This window comes from Dama dama, chromosome 5, assembly GCF_033118175.1.
Source record: "Dama dama isolate Ldn47 chromosome 5, ASM3311817v1, whole genome shotgun sequence".
NCBI lineage: Eukaryota > Metazoa > Chordata > Mammalia > Artiodactyla > Cervidae > Dama > Dama dama.
This window is the reverse complement of record NC_083685.1, coordinates 6906421-6932527: the sequence shown is the minus strand read 5'-3', so window position 1 is coordinate 6932527 and position 26107 is coordinate 6906421. Positions and strand designations below refer to the sequence as shown.

The window sequence follows — 26107 nt, the reverse complement described above, 5'->3', positions numbered from 1 at the left end:
GGTCATGCCCAGGATGTCCCCGCCTCTCCCTCCTTCAGGGCCCAGCCTGGCCACCCACCCGGGGATCGGCAGCGGACACTACCTGTCTGGGATGGCACGGCTTCCCTCTGCGTCCAGAGCTCAGGTCTTCCTGGCTATTCGGTCTCCCTACAGCTGGTCTTGTCCCGTCCTCTGGAATCTTCCCTCCCCACCTGTGGCTGGCGGGTGGAGCTGCCACGGAAACCTGACCACGTCACCCCCTTGTCTAAACTCTTCCGTGAGCCCTCAGGCCCAGCCAGCCGCTCCAGCTCCTCCCCGCGGCTTATAACAGCAACATCCAGTAGAAGGTCAAGGTCGGCCACATATGGAAGTCAAGTTTCCAGCAGCCACAAATTAGAAAGGTAAAAAGATAAAGGTGACCTTACACTTCACAATAAATTTCATTTCACCTAGTGTATCCGAAAATATTATTAATCAATAAAAAAATGATTAATGAGACAATTGACTTCCTTCTTTTCCTTAGTACCAATTCTTTGAAATCAGGGGGTATATCTTCTATTATTCCTGGAGAAGGAAACGGCAACCCACTCCAGTATTCTTGCCTAGAAAATCCCGTGGATGGAGGAGCTTGGTGCATTATTAGCACACCTCAATTTGGATGATAAATTGTCAGGAGAAACATCCAATCTGCAACTAAAGGTCATCCTAGTTTCATCTGGAAAAATTTACATCCATGCCCCCAAAGACCCAAAGATTTCTACACACATTTACAAAGTTTCCCAAGACATGGAATAGAGTATTTGTTTTGAAATCTACATTTCAATTATATCAATACAAAAAATTCTGTGCCTCAGCTGCATGAGCCACGTTTCAAGGGCTCCACGGCCACACGTGGCTCCCGGCTCCCGGAGCAGGCGCGCGGTTCAGTCCCTCAGTGTCTGGTCCCCATAGCCCTCTCACGCCTCCTTTCCTGGCCTGTCCTGGACGTGAGTGGGATCTCCACACAGCTCCCAGCTCCATGATGCATCCAGGGCCTTCCCCAGCATCCCCCACTTTCTGCCAGTTCCCACTCCTTCCTCCTAGATACAGCTCCAGGTTCCTTCCTCCAGGAAGCCTTCTCTGACATCCCCCGCACGACACATTCCTGGTCCTTCTGCTCACTCCCCTTGTTATAATGTCACATGGCGTCGGCACCGTCCACCTCTAGGTCCCCTGACCTCAGCGCTATCGACATCTGTGCCGGATGATTCTTGTTGTGGGGCTGTCCTGTGCGTTGTTTAGCAGCATCCCTGGTCTCAACTTACTAAATATCAGTATGTTCCCTCCCCAAGGGGTGATGGCCAAAAATATCTCCAGGAGTCCCCTGGGAACACAATTGCTCTTGGCTGGGAACCGGTGCCTGTACAGAGAAGGCACTCAAACACGCACCTAAAGAAGAAGAGGCTTTACCAAGCATCCTGCACCACGAAGCCTGCCTCCTCCAGGAAGTCTTCCGTGATGCCTCCAGTCTAGTCAGTGTTCTCGTGGGCTCCCAAAGCCCCCTGTACTCACCCCAGGGCAACTTCCTCCAAGGGCTGGAACTGGGTCTTCTTCACCACTGTATTTTCAATCCTTAGCTTGGCAATTGGTACAAAGTAGATGCTTAACAGATATTTATAGAACTGGCCTGAGAAACAGGGATGACTTAGGTTGAAAAGTCCCCAAAGGGCTAGTTTTTGCCTGTTTTAGTTCAGGGCTCTTTCATTCCTGCAGAGGTGCCAATAACAGTCCCCGCTCCATTTATACATGAAGCACTAGGCTAAATACTCTGCGGAGTTGAGAGGGAAACTGAGGTTCAGGCAGGTGACAGCTTGACCTGTGTTCAAGTCAATGCCTTGGAGGCTCAAAACTTCTGGTTCCTCCTCCTACTGATCAAAAAATGTTACACATGGAAGAAGATATTTGCAATACATATGGCAAACAAGATATTTGTATTCAGAATACGCAAAGAGCTCTGGGAAATCAGTAAGAACAGGACAGGCAACCCGTTCAGAAAAGGGGCAAATCTGAAGAGATACTTCATTTAAGAAGTTATCTAAATAGTCAATAAGCATTTGAAAAGGTGCACCACCTCAGCAGGGAAATAAATGCAAAATAAAAATACAACTTGGGGCCATATACATCTGAATGGTTAAAATGGAAAAAAAAGAGGGTAATACCAAGCATTAGCAAGGATGTGACACAATCAGAACTTCCGTGCTCCATGGGTGGGAGAGGAACCTGGCACAATCGCTTTGGAAAAAATTCTTTGGCATAAGAGACAAAAGCTGAATCTGCACCTTCTCTGGCTGTCGCTGCTGTGGAGCCACTGAGTTGTGTCCACCAGGGAAGCCCTGTACCTTCTCTATGACCCCACAATTCCACTGTTAAGCCCCGCAATTCCACTGTTAAGTATATATCATCAGAAATGCATCTAACTCTTCCCCCAAAGGATACATATTGACCTGTTCCCTGCAGCAAAATTTGTAACCACCCCCAACTGGAAACTACTCCAATGCTCATAAACAAGCGGATGGATAAATAAGTAAATACAAATAAATCCATGCATGCCGGATAGCCAGGAGAGAGAACAAGCCGAAACTTCACATGCTATGGGTGAATCTCTCAAGACAGCATGCTGAGACAGGAGCTCCCAAAAGCCAATACAAAAGAGAATATATGTTTGTGCGCATGTAAAGCACTTTACATGTATATAAAGTACAAAGACAGGCGAAATTAATCTCCAGTAAGAGATTCTGGGACAGCAATCACTCTTTGCAAGGAGGCATGCCGGACGGGGGCACAGGTATCTTGGGGTGGGGGTAGGGGGTGCTGGGCATGTGCTTTCCTTGATCTGGGTACTGTCACACACACGAGCATGATTATCTTTTGAAAACTCATTGAGCAGTCTATTTATGATGTGTGCACCTTTCCATACGTCTGACTGACTCCAATAAAAACAGTCTTAGAGAATCACACTTTGCCAGACGCCGCTGGGCATCCTCCCATCCACACACCTTTCCCGCAGTCCCAGAGGAACACACAGGACTCCATTCACTCATTCAGCCACCGCTGGCTGCCGGGCGCTCTCCTGAGGCCAGGCTCGGTGCCAGGTGCCGGGACATTAAAGTGGACTGAGCCTCAGCACCGCACTGTGCCACCCCCACCCCGGTGCCTGGCACACACACCTGCCCCCGCTGCACAAACCCACATGCCAGAAATGGGCCGCCAAGGCTGGGGTGGCTTCTGATCAGAGGCCAAGGAGGTGATGTCGGCTTGTTTTCCCCTCTCTCTCCCGGACTTGGTGCAAGAAAGTCTGAGATTTTTTCCTTACTCTGGGCCGATCCCAGCCATTCTGGTGGAGGCAGCAGGGGTTTCACATTCTGCTACTTGTCTGCCGCCGTCTCCGCCACTTCACTCACCCACTTTCCTCTGCTCCCCACAGGCTGGTGACTTCTGGGCTGTCATCGCCAGCCCAAATCTCTCTCCCTGACACCAGACTGGGCCATCGACTGTATCCACGTCACTTCTGCATGCGTCAAGCTGGGACCTCAAATTTAATGCGTCCAAAGCTCATCTCTTGGTTTCTCCCCCTAACTCACCCTGCTCCAGTTGTGGGCAGCTCAAGACGCTCGGGCCGAAAGCCTTGGAGGTAGCCACAACCTCCAACTTCTCTCTGTCTCTCCCACCCCAACCCGACCCGGCAGCCAAACCTGCCAACTGCGCCTTCGGAATAGAAGCAGGCGATGACTTCTTGATCTGACACCAAAGGCATAAGTAATAAAAGAAACAAAAACTGGACTTCATGAAAATTAAAATATTTTGTGCTTCACAAGACACTATCCACAGAGTAATAAGGCAAGCCATAGAACGGGAAAACTTATGTGCAAATCACAGAGCTAATAAGAGGTTCATATCCAGAATCTACAGAGAACCCCTAAAACTCACCGACTGGCTAAAAAATGGGCAAAGAATCCGAAAGCACATTTATCCAAAGACAGACAGACAAATGGGCAACAAGTACGTGAAAAGATGCTCAACATCAGAAATCATCAGGGAAACGCGTATCAAAAATACAATGAGTTGCCACCTTACACCAATTAGGATGGCTAGTATAAAACAAAACAAAACACAACAGAAAAACAATCCCCCAAACAAACAAAACCCCAGAAAAACAGAAAATGGCAAGTGTTGGCCAGGATGTCAAAAACTGAATCTTTGTATACTTGCTGGGGATGTAAAATGGTACAGTCACTGTGAAAAACAGTAAGGAGGTTCTGCAAAAAAATTAAAAATAAAGAATTAGCATATGACCCACGCTAACTTCATGTCTGGGTATCTACCCAGAAGAACTGAATGCAGGGTCTCAAAGAGGTATTTTTACATCTACGTTCACAGCAGCATTACTCACAATAGCCAAAGTGTGGAAGCCACCCAAGGGTTCATGGACAGAGGCACACAATGTGGGGTATTTACACAACGGAATATTACTCAGTGTTAACAAGGAAGGCGATCCTGGTATATGTTACAACACGGATGAACTTTGAGGGCATTATCCTAAGTGAAATTAGCCAGTCAGAAAAAGACAAACACTGTACGACGGCATTTACATGAGGTATTCAGAGTGGTCAAAATCATAAAGACAGAAACCAAATGTGGCTGCCAGAGGCTATGGCAGGGAGGATGGGGCATCAGGGTTTGATGGGTCCTGCAGTCTTTAAGAACAATTTTTTTTCTAGTCCCAACCTTAACACAGAGCTTGGTACTGCCCCAGGCATTAGTATTTTATTTTCTGAGCTCTCTTTGCAGATTACTAAGTTTCCCCAGGTATCAGGGAGCCATGAACACATGGGCTTTGCAGAAAGACGGAGCTGAGTTTGAATTCTCCACCTGTCAGCTTTGTGACCTCAGGAGAGTCACTTAACCTCTCTGAGCCTCACTTCCTTATCTGTGAAAGAGAGCAGTTAAATACACATAAAGGCCTCCATGCCATATCGGAGCACATAGAAGGCTCCATTAAGGGCAGCGGCTGCTTCCACTGTCTCCTCCAGGACATAAACCCTGCCTTCCCTTTGTCCTTTCTGCTCCACCACTGGTGGTGTGGGCATCTGTCTGCTGGGATGCAAGCATTCTCCATCCTTGTAACTGGGACAAGGGCTGACCCCGCACCCAAGACCAGTGACTGAGGTCTGGTCAACAAAAGGGTACAGACACTCATGGACGGGCACGAAGACTCCAGGCAGGTGAAGAGGAATCAATCCTAGGGCTCGCGAGAAGAATCAGAGAACCAGTTCTCTTAGAGCTAAATGAGCAGGACGGATGACTGGAGACGTGAAAGGGGAGAGCAGGCCTGAGCATGAAGCCACCACAGAAAAAAGGCCATTGGTGAGACAGAGAACGGAAGACACCGTGTCAGGCTTCCACGGTGGCCCGGGGGTAAAGAACCCACCTGCCAGGACAGGAGACACGGGTTCGATCCCTGCTGCGGGACGATCCCACAAGTCACGGAACAACGAAGCCCGTGAGTCCCAATGACAGAGCCTGTGCTCTAGAGCCTGGGAGCCGCGACTGCTGAGCCCGTGTGCTGCAACTACCGAAGTCCACGCACCCGAGAGCCTGCGCTCTGCGACGGGAGGAGCCCCGAGATGAGGAGCCCGCACACCACGATCAGACAGCAGTCTCCACTCGCTGCCCCCGGAGAAACGGCCACGCAGCAACCAAGACCCAGCACGGCCAAACGTAAATAAGTAAATAACATTTTAAAAAGAGAGTGTCCTACAAGGGTGAGGCACCCGCACACAGTCACACTCGAAGGCAATCTACTTTCGGACTTAACCGTTTATCTAAGTCAATAAACCCCCCTTTTTCCTCCCCCAACCTTTAACTATTTTAAACCAGGATTCAACCGCTCACAACCAACTCTGATACAGACACATCAGAGGCCCTTTGGGACCTTGGCACACTCACCACGCACGTGGTCTTCTCCCAGACCCCAGCATGATTTGTTTTTTAACTGTTTTGATAAAACTAAGCAAAATTGATTCCCAAAGTCGCATGAGAAGACTCACAGCGACGGCTGGAGCCAGCTAACTGCTCTCACTTCTGCCCCCAAGGGTGTGTGGATCGGAGTTTTCCTCATGGGAAGCCAACCCGGAGACTACCCTTACCCAAAGGTCAGAAGGCTGTTCTCATACTTTACGCTTAGAAAAGTCCTTGACGAACTTCCCCCTTCCCCTTAATTGTAGTTTATGGTTTTTCTGATTGCATGTCTTCGCTGTGGAAGTTTTGCCGTGGCCGACAGCCAGAAAGGTAGAAAGGCTTGACCAGGAACAAAGCAAGCAGGTCACAAATACTTCCTGATGGAAGTTCCCAGATAAGAGGAGTCTTTTGCCCAGATCTTTGGGGTATCTGGGCGGGGGGGACAGGGGCGAGGTCTGTTTTTTTTAACTTCTGGCTGTGCTGGGTCTTCACTGCCGCGCACAGGCTTCTCGTCGCAGGGGCTTCTCTTGTTGCCGAGGATGGGCTGCGGGGCGCACGGGATCAGTGCTGGCACATGGCCTCAGCACTCACGGCTCACGGGCTTAGCTGCCTCGAAGCATGTGGAATCCTCCCATGTGGACCAGGGACCAAACCCGTGTCCCCTGCATTGGCAGGCAGATTCTTAACTACGGGACCACCAGGGCAATCCCTGGGTGGGGGTTTTAAGAGAGCCATTTGCAGGCAGCACATCCGCGGGAATCTCGTTTTACCCGGGACATCAACCTGCCCACCTGCTTCCCTCATGGACAAACACAGTCCAGACTAGGAGACCCTCCTTCCTCTTGCTTGCTCCCAAAGCAGACAGAAGGGGAAGAATTTCAAAGAGCTGCAAGAGCTGCTCAGAACAAGAACACTTTAAAAATCAGAGGGAGGAACCCATGAGGAGAATCGTCTCCTCACGGTGCACTGACTTCTGGGGGGGCCAGATTCAGATGAGTGAATGGCCTTTCCTTAAAGAAAAATGGTTTGGGGCTCTGAAGGGGCCTGGGACTTCGCTGGAGAGTATCTGCATCTGCAGACTTGCCCAGGCATCACCAGAAACAGACACAGGGAGCATGCTGCTGTGGGGGAGAGTCCCTGAACATCTCTGAGCCTCAGTTTCCTCATCTGTAAAATGGGTAAACAACACAATCCAGATTGCTATGAATTACTGAGCACTTCAATGCATCAGGTACCACATAAACTCACATATAATCCTGCCAGAAACCCAAGAGACAGTCACTAATGGGATTCCCATTTTACAGGAATGGAAACTGAGAACCAGAGAAGGGAAGGGGCTGGCCCAAGGTTACACCACTTGTGCACAAGTTAACTCAAGTGTGTCTGACCCATAATTGGATGAGCTAAAATCCTGCAATAAATCTCCTCTTAAAAAACACATTGCCCAACCCAGTCCATTGAGATTAACCACCAATCCTTTCCTTTCTTTTTTATATTAATAAAAATCAAGGTATACTGTGAAGATTCTAAAGTCAGAGTGAGACAGTACCTATAAAAATAACAATAAAAACACATCTACGTATATACTGGGTTGGCCAAAAAGTTCATTTGCAGAACCATATGGGGGTGGATGGAAATGACAATGGTAATAAAAGTAACAACAGTAACTGTAGTTAACAGCAAACACACCTATACTGCTTACTCCAGGCCTGGGCACTGTGCTAGGCGCCTTACACATATTAGTTCCTTTAATCCTCACAGTTAATCTATGAAAACAGTGCTGTCATTATCCCATCTGACAGACAAGGAAGCCGGCGCACAGAGAGGTAAAGGCCTTGCCTCAGAACTCTTGGCAGGTACGTGGTGGAGCAGAATCTTGAGCCTACACTGCTGGACACATTTTATTTTCCTGGGCTCCAAAATCACTGCAGACGGTGACTGTGGCCATGAAATTAAAAGATGCTTAGTCCTTGTTAGAAAAGCTATGACAAACCTAAACAGCGTATTAAAACGCAGAGACATCTCTTTGCCCACAAAGGTCTGTCTGGCCAAAGCAGAAGCTGGGAACATGAGAGCAATGCAAACTCTTGGGCCCCTTCCAGACCTGCTGGGTGGGGGTTCTGGGTGTGGGGTGCAGCCGGCTGTGGAGGACAAGCCCTCGGGGGTTGGGGGGTGCTCCCACTGACCTTCTCAGGACGGGAGGGGAGGCAGGAGTGGATCCCTGGACACTGGAGTCTCCTGCAAGGAGGGCCCCTTCCCTCCTCGGCAGAGCTGTGTCTCTCCCTTCTGGTTTTCCCAGCGAACCCACAGAATGCCTGTGATTACAACAGCATCCTCTGTGCGACCCAAGGGCCGAGCGGGTGACATGTGAACACAGGACTGAGGTTCCTGAGGTGGCGGCAGCCGCAGCCCCAGGCTGAAAGCAAGCCCGAGTCAGCCCACTGGGAGGTCAGTGACCTCCGACTCCACAGCCCCGACCGCTTCCGCAAACCTCGGGGCTGCGTGTCATCCCCTGGAGGGCACGGAGGCCCGGGGACCCCCCAGCAGGTGGGCAAGGTGGCCTCAACGCGAGTCTCCCACCTCCTCAGGGATGGTTTCCACCTGACACCGACCCAAGGCCACCACGAACACCCAGCCGCGCTGTCCTATTGCTGAGGGTGGGGGCCCCGGACGCGGCTCTGGGTTCCAACCCCGCTGGCACACTCGAACAAATCGCAAATCACCGCCACCCTCCAGACCTCGGTTTCCCCGTGGGCGGAAGGAAGAGGCTGGACTTGGTCTCTGATCTGGCCCTCCTCTCCCAAACTCTCACACACCCTGCCGGCCTACTGTGTGCTGGAAGGGAGGGGGACACGCCGCGTGGTGCCTGCCCGGGGTGGGGCGGGGTGGGCATGGCCTCTGCGGGGTCAAGGGGACCAGCCTTGGACGCACACCTCTGCTTGGGAGCCAGGGTAACAACACCCTCGCCGCCCCAGGGACGCAGCCCCAGCCCAAATGAAACCTACAGCGGCATTCCGGCCTCGGGCCGTGGACCCAAGCTTCCTCTTCCTCCCTGCAGCCCTGGGTCAGCTGGGCGGGGTGAGGGGGCCACCCCCGGGGCTGAGGGTGGAGGGCAGACTGCAAACCCCAGACAGCAGCCTCAGCCGCCCTCCTGACCTCCCTGGTCCTCCCTATCTTCACCCGGCCAACACGGCCCACGCCAAGGCTCCCGCCCCTCCGTGGCTGGTCCCTGGGGGTGGGGGTGGGGGGCGGGTTCGGATGGGCCTTGAGGCAGGATGTCAGTCGCGGCCGAAGGAAGTGGGACAGAGGGGAGCGAGGAAGAGCGCATCGGGGTGTGTGCAGGGGGGAGGGGAAGGGGAAGTAGCCCAAGCGGGGGAGGGAGGGCGGGGGTGGGGGGGTGGGGGAATGCGGAGAGGCAGAGATGGGCCCGAGACGGGGGGCGAGAGAGGGATGAGGGGAGACAGGGTCAGGGGAGAGACCCAAACCAAGAGGGAGACAGGGATGGGAAAAAGAGGGCACGGCAGAAATACAGACCCAGACAGACAGCGGCCGGCGGAGAGTCAGAGCAACGGGGAGCAGCCTGGAGCAGGAACCTCGGCTCCCCGCCCCTAACCTCAGCGCCAGCTCCTGGGACTTCAGGGAAAGAAAAGACCATCAGGAGGAAGGCTGCTGGGTCTGGCCCCCTCCCCGCTTCCCCCAACCCCTGCCACGGGGCTCCCGCCCCCCAAATTCCCACCTGCCGAGGCCCACCCTGCTGACAGCGGCTACACTCCAAACCCCCTTGGCTGTCCTCTACTTGAGACTCTGGTTAAATGAATTCAGTATCGTTAAAAGCATTTTCAAAGGAAACTGCCCCCTCACACCTTCAGTTAACAACACGCCCTAATTAAAAGGTGACTGCAAAGAAGACACGGAAAGGAAGCGATCCGATCCTCTACCTGCGGGCTGAGGCTGCCACCAGCCCAAGGACCACCCCACACACCCCACCCCCAGGAGCCCAGAGCGGGCGCTGCTCTGTGCTCATCCACAGGACTCCCTGGAGACAAGCACCGAGTTAGCACCCACAGCAGACTCTGTCCACGAAGTCATCAGAAGGTGGAGGGGCACTTGGAGGGGAAAAGTCTTTTTCCTTCTTCAGGGTAAACCCAGGTTTTCTGACACAGCCAATTTTTAATGTTCTCTCATCCCTAACATACACACAGAGACAGAAAAAAGTCTGTGTTGTGAGCCATACCAAACCAACAAGGCCAGCTTTGTGTCTGTGGTTCCCTTCCCCTAGAAAACCTTTCCCGCCCTCCTCTACTCATCTAACTCCTACTGGTACAGTCTGTACCCCCTCCTCCAGGAAGCATTCCTTGACTGCCTCCCAAGCCCGTGTCAGGTCTCTCCAGGTGCTTAGGAGCCTGCGTGGCCTCTCTGGCTCACTGCCTCCTCCACTGGAAGGCACAGGGCTAGGCATTTCCCACATCCCCTCGACACTGGGGGTCAGCAAGGCCCCCCAACTCCCTGCACCAGCTGCATGAACTGTCGACTCGGTGGGAGAACAAAGAAGTGAAGGCATCCAAGTGCCCTCGGATGGGTTGAAATCAAAAACAAAACCTTCTCTGTGCTCCATGAAGATTGTCCAGGCAGAAGCTCTAAAGTAACAAGAATGTACTGACCTGGCACCAGTTGGCCTCGCCCACTTCCTGGCCCCCCAGAGACTCTGCACTGGCAACCAGCCGCTAGGAGCATCATTTTGTCTCATCTATAAAATGGATAGAGTACCGAACTACCTGTAAAGAGCTAAGTACCCAGGAGGCCCGCAAATGTTAGCTGCAATCATTCTCTTTATTACAACCTTTACATTCACCAAATCACAAAACATTATTGCCTGAAAGAACCCAAGAGATGAGTAGATGGAGGCTGCCAGACTACCTGCAAAGGGCCCAATAATTGTCATTTTCAGGGCTTCCCTGGTAGTCCAATGGTTAAGATTTCACTTTTCAAGGCAGGGGCTGTGAGTTCTATCCCTGGTCAGGGAGCTAAGATCCCCCATGCTTCCCACCAAAAAGCCAGAACATAAACAACAAAAGCAACATTGAAACAAATTCAACAGACTTAAAAAAAAAAATTATTTTCAGTTCTGTGGACTATTAGGTCTCTGTGGGAACTACTGGACTCCGCTGTGGTAGGCGGAAGGAGCCACAGACAAATGTGAATAAAAGTGTGGCTCTGTTTCAATAAAACTTTATTTATAAAACCAAGCTGTGGGCCAGAGTTGGCCCATGGCTGTAGTTTCCTGACCTCTGCCCTAGGCTGTCACTGCTTCAAGTGTGGTCTTTAGACAACAGCACTGGAGTCCCCTGAGAGCTGGCCCTGCCCCCAACCTGCTCAGTCAGTGTCTGCGCTTTGGCGAGACCTCTAGGGGATTCGTGAAAGTGTTCAAGTCTGAGGTGTGTGTGCTCAGTCACGTAGTCGTGTCCGACTCTTTGCGACCCCATGGACTGCAGCCCGCCAGGCTCCTCTGCCCACGGGATTTTCCAGGCAAGAATACCGGAGTGGATTGTCATTCCCTTCTCCAGAGGATCTTGCTGACCCAAGGATGGAACCCGCGTCTCCTGTGTCTCCTGCATCAGCAGGCAGATTCTTTATCGCTGAGCCACCCTGGGAAGCCCCAGTTTCCCAGTTTGGCACCTCAGGTCAGAGATGTCATTTTCTCTTTTTCTTTTTGCCGCCTCTACCGGAACATGTGCTCCGGGAAAGCCGGGCCCTGGTGGCCTCCTGAATCCTGCACCCCAGCATCTAGCTGAGAACTTGCCATGTGTCCTTATTTAGCAAGTTACCGAGGGCCCAGTGTGGCCCAGGGCCGGGGGCAGGGGTCACGGCACTGACTGTAGACGTCGCCCCGTGGCTCTCCGCGCGGTGATGGGTGGACGGATGACCCGCCATGGCGGCCACTGGAGTGGGGGAGAGTGGGTTAGAACCCTGGTGCTGTCACCTCAGATCTGTGTGACTTCAGGAAAGTGACTGGAGCCTCAGTTTCTGGGAAATAAAGTTGTCAATAAGAGAAATATCTCCCTGGCACCCTGTGAGGACAGGGAGAGGCTATGGGATGGTGTTCCGGCAGCTGTGAGGTGGCGTGGATGCGCTGCGGCAGATACACTCGCCAGTCCTCATGACAGACGGACCTCCGTCAATCATGTCCGACTCTTTGCCACCCCATGGACTGTAGCCGGCCAAGCTCCTCTATCCATGGGATTTCCCAGGCAAGAATACTGGAGTGACTTGCCATTTCCTCCTCCAAGGGATCTTCCCAACCCAGGGGTCGAACTCACATCTCCGGCACTGGCAGGCAGATTCTTTACCGCTGAGCCCCCTGGGAAGCCCTAGAGGGCCCTTACCTGGCCCCCAAATAACCCTGTGGGCTAGTCAGGGACCTGGGCCAGGTAAGGCCAGACCCTGGGACCCAGAGAGGGACTGCGGGATGAGGACAAGGCTGTGTTAAAAGCCTTGAGGGGACTCTCCTGGTGGCCCAGTGGCTAAAACTCCACGCTCCCCATGCAGAGCTCAGGCTCGATCCCTGGTCAGGGAGCTAGATCGCACATGCCGCAACTAGAGATCCCGCAAGCCTCCACTAAGACCTGGAGCAGCCACATTAAAAAAAAAAGCCTTGAAGGTTTACAGTAGCAGAAGGGGTAAGAGGCCTCAGACAGTCTCTGATGACCTAGAAAAGCAGCGCTGGAAGAACTTCTGGAGAACACTGAAACAAGTGGTTTAAAATATATATTCGTATTTAAAGCAACAGATCTGCTCATTCAGATGACACCCAGGCCCCTGGGGTCCTCAGAGCCTGGAAGGTGTGCACTCAGCCAGGGACCCTCAGGGCTGGGGCACAGTGGGAAGAAAGCAGGAGAGCCCAAGCCACCGAAGGGGCAGCTTCAGGCCGCTCTAGTTTGGCCCAAGCTCCTGAGTTTCCCTAAGAAGGGAGGCTCTGGCATTATTCTCTAAAAACATTAGAATGTTTTCTCCTTTTAAAATAAAACATCGTGGGAGTATACAAGAGCCACCCTGTGGGGCGAAGCTGTTGACTGGCAGCTTGTCATAGCCCTACCTACCCATTTCACAGGTGGGGAAACTGAGTCACACAGCAATCTGGAAGCAGAGCTGGGACTCAGCTGCCTCTGAGCTCTTGCCCAGCCCCCAGGTGCTCATGCGACTGGGGGGAGTAGAGGGACACCGGGGTGGGGAGGAGAAATCTAGACCTCACAAGCCAAAAGCCCTGTTTGTTCTGTCCATCCGGGAAGCGGTGTGGATAGAAGGGCAGGAAAAGGGATGAACAATTATTAATAACATACAGTAATTTTGTGATAAATTTTATGATAAAATATCTAAGAATAATTCTATAATAATGTAAGAAGAGCAACTGAGATTTTCTGTATGCTAGGCATGAAGACAGGGTATCGAGAGGCAGGTAAGATGGTAATTAACAGTGTAGACCCTGGGGGCTTCCCTGGGGGCTCAGTAGTAAAGAATCCTCCTGCCAATGCAGGAGACATGGGTTCGATCCCGATCCCGGAAGATCCCACCTGCCTCGGAGCAATGAAGTCCATAAGACACAACTACAGAGCCTGTGGCTCTAGAGCCCGAAATCCTGTGCTCCACCATGAGAAGTCTGTACATCCAGACAGAGAAGCCGCCACTCTCTGCAACTAGAGGAAAGCCTGCGTAGCAATCAACACCCAGCGCAAAAATGAACAAATGAAAGTATGAAAAAAAAAAAGTGTGTAGACTCTGGATTCAAACCCTGTCTCTCCCCACTTCCTAGCTGGGTGACCCTGTGCAAGTGACTTTGCCCCTTTGTGCCTATTAGTGTACACATCGGAGGGCGGGTGGGAGAATTGAGTTCAAGCACAAAGTACCTAGAAGATTGCCTGGCACTCGGCAAGCCCCGTTGACACTGTATTTAAATCACTGCCTCTGGACAGATGCAGAAGCTGGTCTCACAAAGCAACACGTTCAAGTATCTCTGAAGAGCCCGTCTGAGCCCAGGGGCCTGGCGTTTCCCCTGGTAGCAGGGTGGGCACTTTACCCCCTACCCCTCCTGTCAACACCCGCAGCAAGTAGGTCCCAGCTCTGCCTGTATTCTGCAGATGAGAAAAGTGAGGCATTGGGGAGTCAGCCAGGGAACACCTCGCCCTCGAGTGGAACTGGCTGGATTCCAACACAGGCCCGGGCCCTCAAGGTTGCTATGGCCCAGCCCACTCTCTGGCCTGGGTCAGTTGCCTGGGTCAAAAGTCTGGTCGATGCGGGAATTCACTTGGCGGCCCACACATTCTCCTCGGGGCTGAGGAAGTCCGGGGTGGAGGAGACCCGAGCAGGGGGCGTGGGAAGGGGCAGGCAACCCAGAACCTACCCTGGAACCAGACAGAGCAGATGTTTCTGCAGAGAGCGAGGAGCTTTGCAGGCAGCTGGAACAGGAGGCGAGTGGGGAGGCCAGGAGCCTGCTACCCAGACAGGTCTCCATTCTGCCGCCTGGCAGATCAAAGCCACGCCGGCCACACCGGGCTTTTGGGCCACTACCAGCCGCTTAGAGCGGCCAGTCTTGCTACAAATTGATCCACATGAACTCCTGCTACAAACTGATCCATGAAGTCATGTCGATAACGCACCTGAGCACTTTACAGATCCCAAGGTGCTACTGCATTCAGTCCACGCCCATTCCCCAGCGGGATACCCTGACACCTGGCAAGGGGCAACCCCTTGCCTAGCCACAATAGCCCTGTTTCCATTTCCCCAGGCTGCCTTCTCCATGCACAAAATTCAGGATTTTTAAAAGGCCAAGGGAGGGAAAGGATGCACAAGTGAACAAAAGCAGGAGGGACTGGACACGGCCACCAGGAAGCCGGGTCTCCACGGCCCTTCCCAAGAGCAGCTGCCTGGGTGGGACAAGGCCAGTGGCTAGGACCCGGGGATGCACAGCCCAACGCCAGCTGAGGTTCCCGAACCAGCGGATTACAGGCTGAACCTCAGAAAGAACTGGTGACCTTCAAGCCCCCTTTTGCTCTCACGACACCAGCACCCTCTGACCTGGGCTCTTCCTGGGCAGCCCTGTCTTATTCAAAGACAAAGCGTGTGAGGGACACGGTGGGCATCCCAGGTGTGGGGGCGATGACCAAGAGGAGGGACGGGGTGGCCGTTGCTCAGGACTGCTGGCCTCAGGCCCGGGGGGGGTGTCTCTGGAAATAAGCAGTGGCCCACTTAGGGTATATCTAACTTCTCCAACAGCTCAAGCAGTCAAGAATCTGCCTGCAGGGCAGGTAACTCCGGATTCAATACCTGACTCAGAAGATCCCCTGGAGGAGGAAATGGCAACCTACTCCAGTATTCTTGCCTGGAAAATCCCATGGACAGAGGAGCCTGGCAGGCTACAGTCCATGTGGTTGCAAAGAGTCGGACACGAGTAAGCATGAATGCAAGATAAGAGAACCTCATGGCTTATCTTGCCACGAGGTCACGGGGGTATGGGGTGGAGCACAGGCACGACCAGACTCCACTTCCGAGCCTCGGGGTCACAGTCTAGGAAACCCGCCAGGGTCTCCCTGGCGTCCACATGGAGCCTTAGCTGTCAAGGGACTCCTGCTGGCCTAGGGTGGGAAGGTCTGAGTCATCCCCCTTTCCTTTCACCCCATGCAGAGGTCCCTGACAGCACCACCGGATCATGTGCTGGGTCCTGGGGTGGACACAGCAAGCCCCAGGATTCCTTTCCTCATGGCCTCTCCTGGTCCTGCTCAGGATCTGGCAGGAGGGACCTCAGCAAATAATTTCTCACTGTTACAGGAGGACACACAACAGCACATGTACCTCACCTAACTGCCCCAGGCTTGATCTGTTTCCCTTCCTCAGAAAACCCAAGAGTTCCCAGTTACTCTACGGAAGAGCTTAATTTCCTGCCCTTCAGTTTCACCTGTGTAAATTGCATGTGCGTTCATTTCACCTGTGTTCCTTTCTAACTAGCAGGGGACAAAGCCAGTGATTTCCAAGATTTCAGCTGCTGAAGCCTAAATTTGTTTAAGAGCATTAGAACCCTCATCTGCTGCTGATGTGACTGTAAAACAGAGAAGCTGCTTTGGAAAACAGTTTGGCGGGACCTCAAAAGGTGGAACGAAGAATTACCATATGACCCCACAATTCCACTCCTAGGGTTGTACCGCAGAGAATTGAAAACATACACCACACAAAGACTTGTACAAGAATGTTTCACAGCAGCACCATTCATAATAGTCCCAAGGTGGCAACAACCCAAATGTCCACCCGCTGATAAACAGATAAATATGATATATTCAATGCAATGGAATATTACTCAGCCAAAAAAAAGTAACGAGCTACTAAAATAGGGGTTTCCTTGGTGGTCCAGTGGCTAAGACTCCACGCTCCCGTTGCAGGGGTCTTGGGTTCAATCCCTCATCAGGGAACTAGATCCCACATGTCACAACTAAAGATCTTGCTGAAACGAAGACTGAACATCCCATATGCCACAACTAAGACCCGGCGCAGCCAAATAAATATATTTTTTTAATGCTAAATAAGTAATAAAGAACCGCATACTAGCACGTGGATGAAACTTGTAAACATTCTAAGTGAAAAGCACCAATCACAAAAGGCCATAGTGCATGATTCCCTTTATAGGAAATGTCCAGAATAGGCAAATCCATAGAGAAGAAAAGTAGATTAGTGGTTGCCAGGGGCTGGGGGAAGGAGGGGTTGGCAGTGACCGCTGATGGGCCCAGGGTTTCTTTACGGGCAGTTAAAATGTTCTAGAATTAGACACTGGTGACTGTTGCACAACTCTGTGACTATCTCAAAAACCACTAAATTGAATACTTTAAATGGGTGAATTGTACGGTATGTGAGTTATATCTCAATAAGGCTATGATTTAAAAAATTACATGAGATTTAAAAAAAATAAGGTGATATAAACACATATATTAAATAAATAATAGTACAATTGGGAGTCAGTGGGTTAAAATGGTTCGCAAGTGACACAATAAACCCGATTTCACAGTCATGGAAACTGAGGCTGAGTGCAGGGGAATGACTCGCCCAGGCCACATCACTACTAAACCAGAGTGAGTCACACCAAGACTTGTCCAAACCCAGAAGCCTGGACTAACCATCAAGCCACCCAGCTAAATGAAAGCATGTGAGATGGAGTAGAGGGAAAAGTGTTCACAGCCCAGAATGGAGACAGACCTGCAAAAAAAAAAAAGGTCAATAAGCAAGGACCAGTTAACTCTGTGGGATACCAAATAGGAAGGCCCAAGGACGCCTGTGGAGTGCCAGGGAAGGCTTCCAGGAGGAGGCGCTGCTCAAGGAGGCTTCTGAAGGATGAGTAGGAGTCTATCAGCTGCCCCACCCACCCCCACATCTCTACAAGATACACAGAGTCAGGGGGCCTGAGGCTGTTTCAGCTCTGAGACATCCTAGCTGTGGGAGCTAGGGCCGAGGACACAAGACCTCTCTGAGCCTCAGTTTCCCCATCTGTAAAAGGGGAAGAAGGCAAAGTGATCAGCCCTTCTAACTACTGCACTCAATCGGATGGTTCACACACTTCCTCCCGAGGCGGCGGGTCTCTGAAGTGGAAAAGCTAGACCTCGACCTCTGCCCCACATAATAATAACAGACTCCGCCAGGTCCGGCGTGCCCAACCTTAGTGACCATGACCCCTTTCCCTGGTCGCCACTCCCAGTCCTAGCTTTACGAGGCATCTCCCATTCAGCTCACTCCTCCGAGAGCAGGAGGTTACGGGGCAGTGGGATCCTCTGTTCAAACTCCACCCCACTCCTAGTGGGTGACCCCCAGGTTCACCAGGACTGACCCCTTATTTCATGCTCTCGGCGCCCCCCCTCCCTGCTCCAAGCAACTATTTCCTTCCCCTAATCCCTCCACTTGAGACACGCCTCGCAAATCCACGGCGGCTGCAAGTTAACTTCCACCCGCCCCCCCCCCCCGCGCGTCTCGGCGCCCGCGTGGGGGTCCCCGCGCGCGCCGGGGAGGGGCCGGTTGCTCCGACAGCGGAGACACGCTGCTTCCCCCCTCCCAACACACACACACACACACACACACACACACAGACGCTGAGCACCTCCCGGTTCACCGCGGGATCCGGGTCACGGGGACCGGCTCTCCGCCGCATCCCGCGGAGAGCGCACGGAGCGCACACGGATCCGCCAGCCGCCCGCCAGCGCCGCCTTCCTCACAGAACCCAGCCCCGGAGCCCGGAGCAGCCGGGCCGGGCCAGGGAAGAAGCCGCGAGGGCCGAGGGCTCCCCGGCGCTCGAGGCCGACCCGCAGGCGGCCTCCTGCCGACAGCTGCAGCCCAGGCCCCCCCACCGCGCGCCGCCCCGGGACCACCTACCGTGAGAGGCGCGCCGCCGCGGCCCCGCGCGCCCAGCGACTCCCAGCTTGCCAGCCGCCCCGGCCGGGGGAGGCGTGGCCGCGGCGCCGTGACGTCGCGCGGGGGCGTGTCTGGAACGTAGTCCCGCCCCCTTTCAGGCCCGCCCACGGCCGCTCCCCATCACCCCTGTCCCGCCTCCAGACCGCGCGGTGGGGCGGAGCATCCCAGAGAGACGTCCCGGAGAAACCCTGGTCCGCATGCTGGCTTTCCCCCAGGTCCAGGCAGCTCACCACTTTTCCTCCCACCGGCAGCTCTGTTTAAGAGAATTTCCCTCTGTCTGTATGCAGGGGAGTGGAATGATCGCCAGGAAGTGGTATGAGAGAAGAAAACCGGACCCTGAGCAGAGTGTTTTAAATACTGTTTGTGTAAAACAAAAGAGACGAGAGGGAAGGGCTGTCCTACAGTTCGTATACATCAATGGTTCTCAAAGAGGGTGTAATTTCTCTCTCTTGCGGGCCGCCCCGCTCCCAGGAAGACATTTAGAAAAGTCTGAAGACATTTTTGATTGTCACTGCTGGGGGGTGGGGGGAGCGCTGAGGGTGGGAGTATGTTTCTACTGGAATCTAGTGCGTGGAGGCCTGGGACGCTGCTAAATAGACTACAATGGAGGGGAGGACGGCTGACCTCCTTCCCCCCAGACGAAGAGCCATCCAGCCTAAAATGTCAGCAGTGCGGGGTGGAGAATCCCTGATAGACAAGACGAAAACTCCAGGTTGGTAGGTCTCGTCTCAGTCTAACTTCTCTGTGCCTCTGTTTCTCCATCTGTAAAACAGAAGATAATAGACCGATCTGTGCGTTACATGCATATGCGTTGAATACCTGAAGGAAGGGGAGGAAGGGGTACAGGCTTACTTTTCACTGTGAGCCTTTGATCTTTTTCCGTTTGAATTGGAAGTCTGGTAGGCTACAATCCACGGGGTCACAAAGACTGAGCGACTTCACTTTCACTTTCTTTTATATATTACCTATTTAAAATAATTTCTATAATAGTTATCACCACAACTACACACACACACACACACACATATATTGTTGTTTGTGCATGTGCAGTTGTATCCCACTCTTTGCAACCCCATGGACTGTAGCCTGTCCCATTCCTCTGTCCATGGGATTTCCCAGGCAAGAATAATGGGGCAGGTTGACACTTCCTCCTGCAAGGGATCTTCCTGACCCAGGGATCCAACCCAGGTCTCTTACATCTAATGCATTGGCAGGTGGGTTCTTTACCACTAGCCCCACCAAGGAAGCTCATATACATATACAATTACCTTTCTATAAGTAATATAATTACATACTATTTAGGCATGGCTCTAAGCACTCTCTATTCATACATTTAAACTTTTAATAACCTTGTCAGAGGTCTATTATCATCCCCATCTTACAGATAAGAAAAAGATGACATATAGATATTAAGTAATCTGTCCATGTCCAGCCATGTGTTTATTTGTAGCTCATTCATTAATTCATTCATGTTTCCAATAAGTAGTGCCTGCCATGTAGGAACTGCCTGCTGGAACTGGCAAAATGAAATCCCCTGCTTCCATGGAACCAGCTGTTACTGAATAATGTTATATAGTGTTTATTGTGCCCACACCACAGGCTTTGTGTGACTCACTGCATGGTAACCCTGCTGGGTGTTTTAGAATGTCCCTTTCTGGGTAGAGAAATGGAGATCAAAGGAAGAGAGGTCTGACTGTAGTGACATGCATTTCCTGAGCACCCCGTGACCCTGTGCTGGGCATAAGAGTCATCAAGTAACACAAGAGCAAGGGTCCTGCATCCAGGTGGGGAATCTGGACCCTCCAACAAGCGTTTTGTACGTGCGTGCCTGCTCAGTTGCTCAGACTCCAACTCTTTGCAACCCCGTGGACTGTAGCCTTCCAGGCTCCTCTGTCCACGGGATTTTCCAGGCAAGAATACTGGTGTGGATTGCCATTTCCTCCTCCAGAGATCTTCCTGGCCCCAGGATAGAACCTACATCTCTTGTGTCTGCTGCAGTTCCCAACCAGCATTAGGGAGCTGGAAAGAGGGCGATCAACCTGGTCCAAGGAGGGAGGGCTGGGGTGTTTACACTGAAGCCTGAAGCATGGCTCAGGGGTCATAGGAGATTGTCAGTCACAGGGACCCACAGCTATAAACACTCAGAAGGAAGGACTGTTGTCATGAAGTGCAAAGTGGACAGGATGTGGAGTGGGTAAGAGGAGGTCAGGGAGGTCTGCAGGGGTGGATGCATCAGGGCTTTGTGGGCTAGAGGAAGGAGTCTGGTAGAGAAGGAAAGATATGGAAGGCGGGAAACCGAGGAAGAAGGGGCCAGCTTTGCTTTCTGCAAAGATCCTCTGGCTGTTGTGCAGAAGAGGACAGGCAGGGAGACTGTTTTGGAGGCTGTTGAGATACTCCGGGGGAAGCCGGTCAACCCAGCAGGACTGGGGGCATGGAGGGTATGTTTGGGTGCTAGAAATGTCTGGAAGATAAAACTGGTAGATCTCAGTGGTGGCACTAAAGAAGGGGACCAGAATGATCGCCTGGTTTCTAGGTTAGACCTCTTCTCTCAGCTCCCCAACTCAGAAAACCCCTTCAGGTCTCAAGCTGACTGTCTCCTCCTTGAGGAAGCCTAAGCCTACCCCCAACCCCGACCCCTCTGCCCCTGGCAAATGTCCTGATGAGATGGACACTGGACAAGGCAGCCTGGGAAACTGTTGTGACTTTGAAAGTGTAGATGAATGAGTGTTTTCCTGTTTGCTCCTCTAGCCTGTGAACAACTCGGACAGGGGCATTTTCAGTCTTCCCCAACCTGTCTCCCCAGCATCTAGACAAAGCTGGGCACACAGGAGCCCCTCTGTCAATGGTCGCCAAAAGCAGGAAGAATAAATGTGGCATAAAACATGTGGATTCTAAACCCCTTTGCTGAAATTCAAGAAGATGATGATTCAGATGCCTGCTCTGCTCTAAGCACCTTGTAAAAAAGACATTCAAGCTAGTGATTTACTCCTTCCAACAACCTCTAAGGTTTTATTATCATTACTCCCATTTCACAGATGAGGAAACAGGTTCCATCAGGTAACTGGGCTTGATCAAGGACAATAGCTAGTACATGTCAGAGCTGAGATGCAAACTCAGGATGGTGGCGGGGGTGGGAGGGGGGAGGCTGAAGTGGGAATGGGAGGTGACCCAGCAGTGGGCAGGAAGCCAGGACAGAGGGGCAGGTTCGCTTCTCTTGCTGGAAGGATGTGGGGTTACCCTAACTAGCTGGGTACCCAGGCTTCACAGAGGACTTTGATCTTGCGTATCGGATCCAGGTGACTGGCTGTCATGGCAACGTGGCCCTAAAAAGATGCTCATCTCTCTAGAAGCTCCGCAGGGCACTCTAGCAACATGCCCTTTCCCCAAAACTCAGTTGCACCATCTGGCCCTGGCACAGGAGAGATGATGCCTCGGCTGGTGCTCCCACCTACGTCCTGCCCCCTGCACACACACACATCGCTGACTTTGTACCGATGTCCCAATGCTCAAAATACTGTGCGCTGCCTCAGTCACTGTGGATGGGAGATGGTCTTCCCAAAGGTGTGAGACTCAAAGATTCACGAGCTGGGATCTAGCAGAAACGTAGCATCGTCCCAGCTTGCCGAAGCACTGTATCCTGAAGCCGGCGTTCACAGCAAAACTCATGCAGAATCCAGAGCAGCACTGGGAAGCCCTCGCGAAGGCTGTGGGCACCGTGGCCACGCGGCCAAGTTCAGCTCCACCGGTGCCCCCAGCATCGTGCCCGTGATCGCTTCTGCTGAGCACCTGATGAAGCAGAAACTGAAAGTTTCTGTTTCAAATGCAAAAATGTGACATCTGTGAGCTCTGAAACCCTGTTCCAGGTGGTGAGATGCTCACATTTCAAGAGACACATAGGAACTAGGACCCAAGGGAGGAACAATAATAGGTTTATAATTGTCATGTCACCCTCACTCCTGGCCTTTTTAGATGTTCTTTTCTTTTCCTTGTTTCATTTTATCCTGTTACTTATTTTTGCTTGAACTTTTTATTGGTTCTCTGTTTTCTGTTACCACATTTTGTTTATTCATAAATTCAGTAGCAAAAGTTAAACATATTGATAAAAATGAATTAAATATAAAATAATTAGTTTGTTATTTTCTTCCAAGTTTTTTCAACTGTTTTTGCCAAGTGTATATATTATGCATCAGCGATGCTAACGTGCACATTTTTTTAATATAACACCTGTGAGAAAATAAAAACATCACCCAATCAAAAAATGGGCCAAAGAACTAAACAGACATTTCTCCAAAGAGGACATACAGATGGCTAACAAACACATGAAAAGATGCTCAACATCACTCATTATCAGAGAAATGCAAATCAAAACCACAATGAGGTACCATTACACGCCAGTCAGGATGGCTGCTATCCAAAAGTCTACAAGCAATAAATTCTGGAGAGGGTGTGGAGAAAAGGGAACCCTCTTACACTGTTGGTGGGAATGCAAACTAGTAACAGCCGTTATGGAGAACAGTGTGGAGATTTCTTAAAAAACTGGAAATAGAACTGCCATATGACCCAGCAATACCACTTCTGGGCATACACACCAAGGAAACCAGATCTGAAAGAGACACGTGCACCCCAATGTTCATCGCAGCACTGTTTATAATAGCCAGGACATGGAAGCAACCTAGATGTCCATCAGCAGACGAATGGATAAGGAAGCTATGGTACATATACGCAATGGAATATTACTCAGCCATTAAAAAGAATTCATTTGAATCAGTTCTAATAAGATGGATGAAACTGGAGCCCATTATACAGAGTGAAGTAAGCCAGAAAGATAAAGAACATTACAGCATACTAACACATATATATATGGAATTTAGAAAGATGGTAATGATAACCCTATATGCAAAACAGAAAAAGAGACACGGATATACAGAACAGACTTTTGAACTCTGTGGGAGAAGGCGAGGGTGGGATGTTTCGAGAGAACAGCATCGAAACATGTGTATTATCTAGGGTGAAACAGATCACCAGCCCAGGTTGGATGCATGAGACAAGTGCTCGGGCCTGGTGCACTGGGAAGACCCAGAGGGATTGGGTAGAGAGGGAGGTGGGAGGGGGGATCGGGATGGGGCATACATGTAAATCCATGGCTGATTCATGTCAATGTATGACAAAACCCACTACAATATTGTAAAGTAATTAGCCTCCAACTAATAAAAATAAATGGAAAAAAAAAGAAAATAAAAACATCAACAGCTTCGAGTGGAAAGCAATCTGGAAGATTTATACTATAAATGCATAGAAATTTAAGGACTCACTTCACTGATGGATTTCCAGCTTGTCTTCTTTTTATGGGATTCACAAAATTGACACGCTGAAAAAGTTTTGCCTAAATATTAATAAATTTAAATATATATTTATATATAAATATAAAAAGGTTAAAGTAGTTCTTTCAATAAGTATGAAATAACAATTCTAAGTGATTAGAAAGTAACTGTTATATTCGAATGGAGAGTATTTCTCTTTGTGTTTCTTGGATCACAAGATCGTGTGGCATCTTGCCTTTGAAGAGGTCTAAGCACTGAAGAAATATGAAAGTTGGGTCTGCGTGGCTCATACAATTCCACGACAGCAGAGTTTCAGAGCTGTACTCACACACCTTAGGAACTGAGAATGGGCATCTATGTAGCTTGGTATCAAGCTTGTATCAAGCTATGTAGCTTGGTATTGGGCTCTGAGGACTGTGGACACTTAGAGATGCATTACAGAATCATCGAGAATCATGGAACTTTGGAAACACAGAGTCCCAGCATCAGAATCTTGAGGCTGGATGGACTTGTTTAAGGTGGCATTTTACAGATGGCAAGAATGAGTCTCTGGGTACAGAAGCAATTTGCCCAACATTTGGTAGCTCCTAGCAGTAGAGTAGGACTGACACCCATATCTCCTGATTCTTACCCAGGGCTCCTACCTTCTGGTCCGAGACAAGACAGCCTGACTTCAAACGCAAGAGGCTGGTCAAATTGGAGGGTAGGAGAACTAGGATGGGAGGAAGAAGGAAAATGCATGTCCCAGAGGGGAAGATCTTCAGCTTTGAAGCTCAGCAAAACCACAGAGTGGGGTGTCATGAGGCCCCACTTTTCTTTCCGGCTTCCTCTTTGCCGCACTCTGCATTCCTTTCTCACCCCCAACCTCCGCCCACTCAACCACCAAGCTACTCCTCCCACTTTAATAAGCATCACAAGCTCTCTCCACCTCTGTGTCTTTGCCCACGGTGCTCCACAGCTGCCAAGGACAGCTGTGCAGCTTGGGCACTGCACAAGGGTACTGTACTGACATTATAGACATCACAGATTTATACCGATACTTTCTGGCCGATGGCAGTCAGATGTCTTCTTTTGTTTGTTTTATTTGGCTGCATTGGGACTGGGTTGCAGCATGCGGGATCTTTTCCTGAGGACACACAGGTTCCCTAGTTGTGGTGCACAGGTTTAGTTGTTCTGTGGCGTGTGGGATCTTAGTTCCCCAACCGGGGATCAAATCCACGTCCCCTGCATTGCAAGGAGGGTTCTTAACCACTGGACCACAATGGAAGTCCTGGTGGTCAAATGTCTTGAGGAAGAAGTATCTTTTTATCATTTGCACAAAGGTGCCATGGAGGGTAGCAGGGACCCTGCGTTTGCTCTGCCTGCCATCTCCTTCATTTACCACCAAGTAAGCTCCCGATTCATCCTTCAAGGCCCCCTTCAAATACCCTCTCCTCCAGGAAGATATCCATGGCAACACCTCCCCCAGGCTTCCCGCAGAGATTAATGATTCATAACATCGGTCAAAGCTACTTGTTGATCAGGAGTCATACTGCCTGATGTAGATTTCCAGCATGGGGCATGTGCTGTCTGTAGCGGGAGAGATGATGCTAGGTGGAACTTGGACCCAGGACTAAATCAGACACAAGAAAATAACCCTCTTTTGACTATTGTTTGATTGAATCAGAGAGAAACAGCTCAGTTTGGGCAAGCACTTCTTTCAGACCTCCCTCTGACACTTGCTAATCACCCATTTCATCAAAGAGTGAGCAGGCTGCAGGCTAAAGCTTAAGCAAGCAGTGGTATCTGCTGATAACGCAGTGCTTGGCCTTCTTTAAATTATATTTACTTAAACGACTGCTTCCTATCTATGGCATAGGATGCCAGTTTTCCATATCCTGTAGTGTTATCAAGTTTTACTTACAAATCAATGCATTTAAGCACACAATGCTATCTATTTAAACAAAAATGTTAAGTAAAAAAACAGGTGGTAAGAAGAGAAGGCAAAAAAAAAAAAAATCAGAAGAGTAGGACCTGAAGGAGTAGAATTTGAAAACACAGATTTTTTTTTTTTTAAGACTGTGACTCTGGAACCTGACTGGGTTCAAATCTTGATTTGACAGCTGTGTGACCTTAGACAAGTCACTTTCCCTCTCTGGCCTTCAATTTCCTCACTTGTTAAATAGGAATAATTATACAATACTGGCCTCCTAGAGTCATCCAATGCTGAAGCTGAAACTCCAATACTTTGGCCACCTGATGCGAAAAACTGACTCATTTGAAAAGACCCTGATGCTGGGAAAGATTGAGGGCAGGAGGAAAAGGGGACGACAGAGGATGAGACGGTTGGATGGCATCACCGACTGGATAGACATGGGTTTGAGTAAACTCCGGGA

General features: G+C 50.8%; 1 protein-coding gene and 1 long non-coding RNA gene across 4 annotated transcripts in view; both read right to left on the bottom strand.

Moving 5' to 3' along the window:
* The window catches only part of TPST2 (tyrosylprotein sulfotransferase 2), a 52613-nt gene extending 34166 nt beyond the window's left edge, over positions 1–18447 (bottom strand). Inside the window, exon 1 of the mRNA XM_061141653.1 lies at positions 18373–18447. The gene's annotated coding sequence lies outside the window, so the exon portion shown is untranslated. The remainder of the gene's footprint in view (positions 1–18372) is intronic.
* Positions 18448–18588: 141 nt separating this feature from the next.
* On the bottom strand, positions 18589–24531 carry LOC133055705 (uncharacterized). 3 transcript variants are annotated; one of them, XR_009692687.1, is made up of 3 exons: positions 24377–24531; positions 23724–23794; positions 18589–19173 (listed from the first exon to the last, which is right to left on the bottom strand). It is a non-coding gene; the product is annotated as an uncharacterized LOC133055705 (long non-coding RNA). The 3 variants fall into 3 exon arrangements; XR_009692686.1 differs by lacking the exon at positions 18589–19173 and adding an exon at positions 20290–22222; XR_009692688.1 differs by lacking the exon at positions 18589–19173 and adding an exon at positions 20290–22197.
* Positions 24532–26107: the final 1576 nt, after the last annotated feature.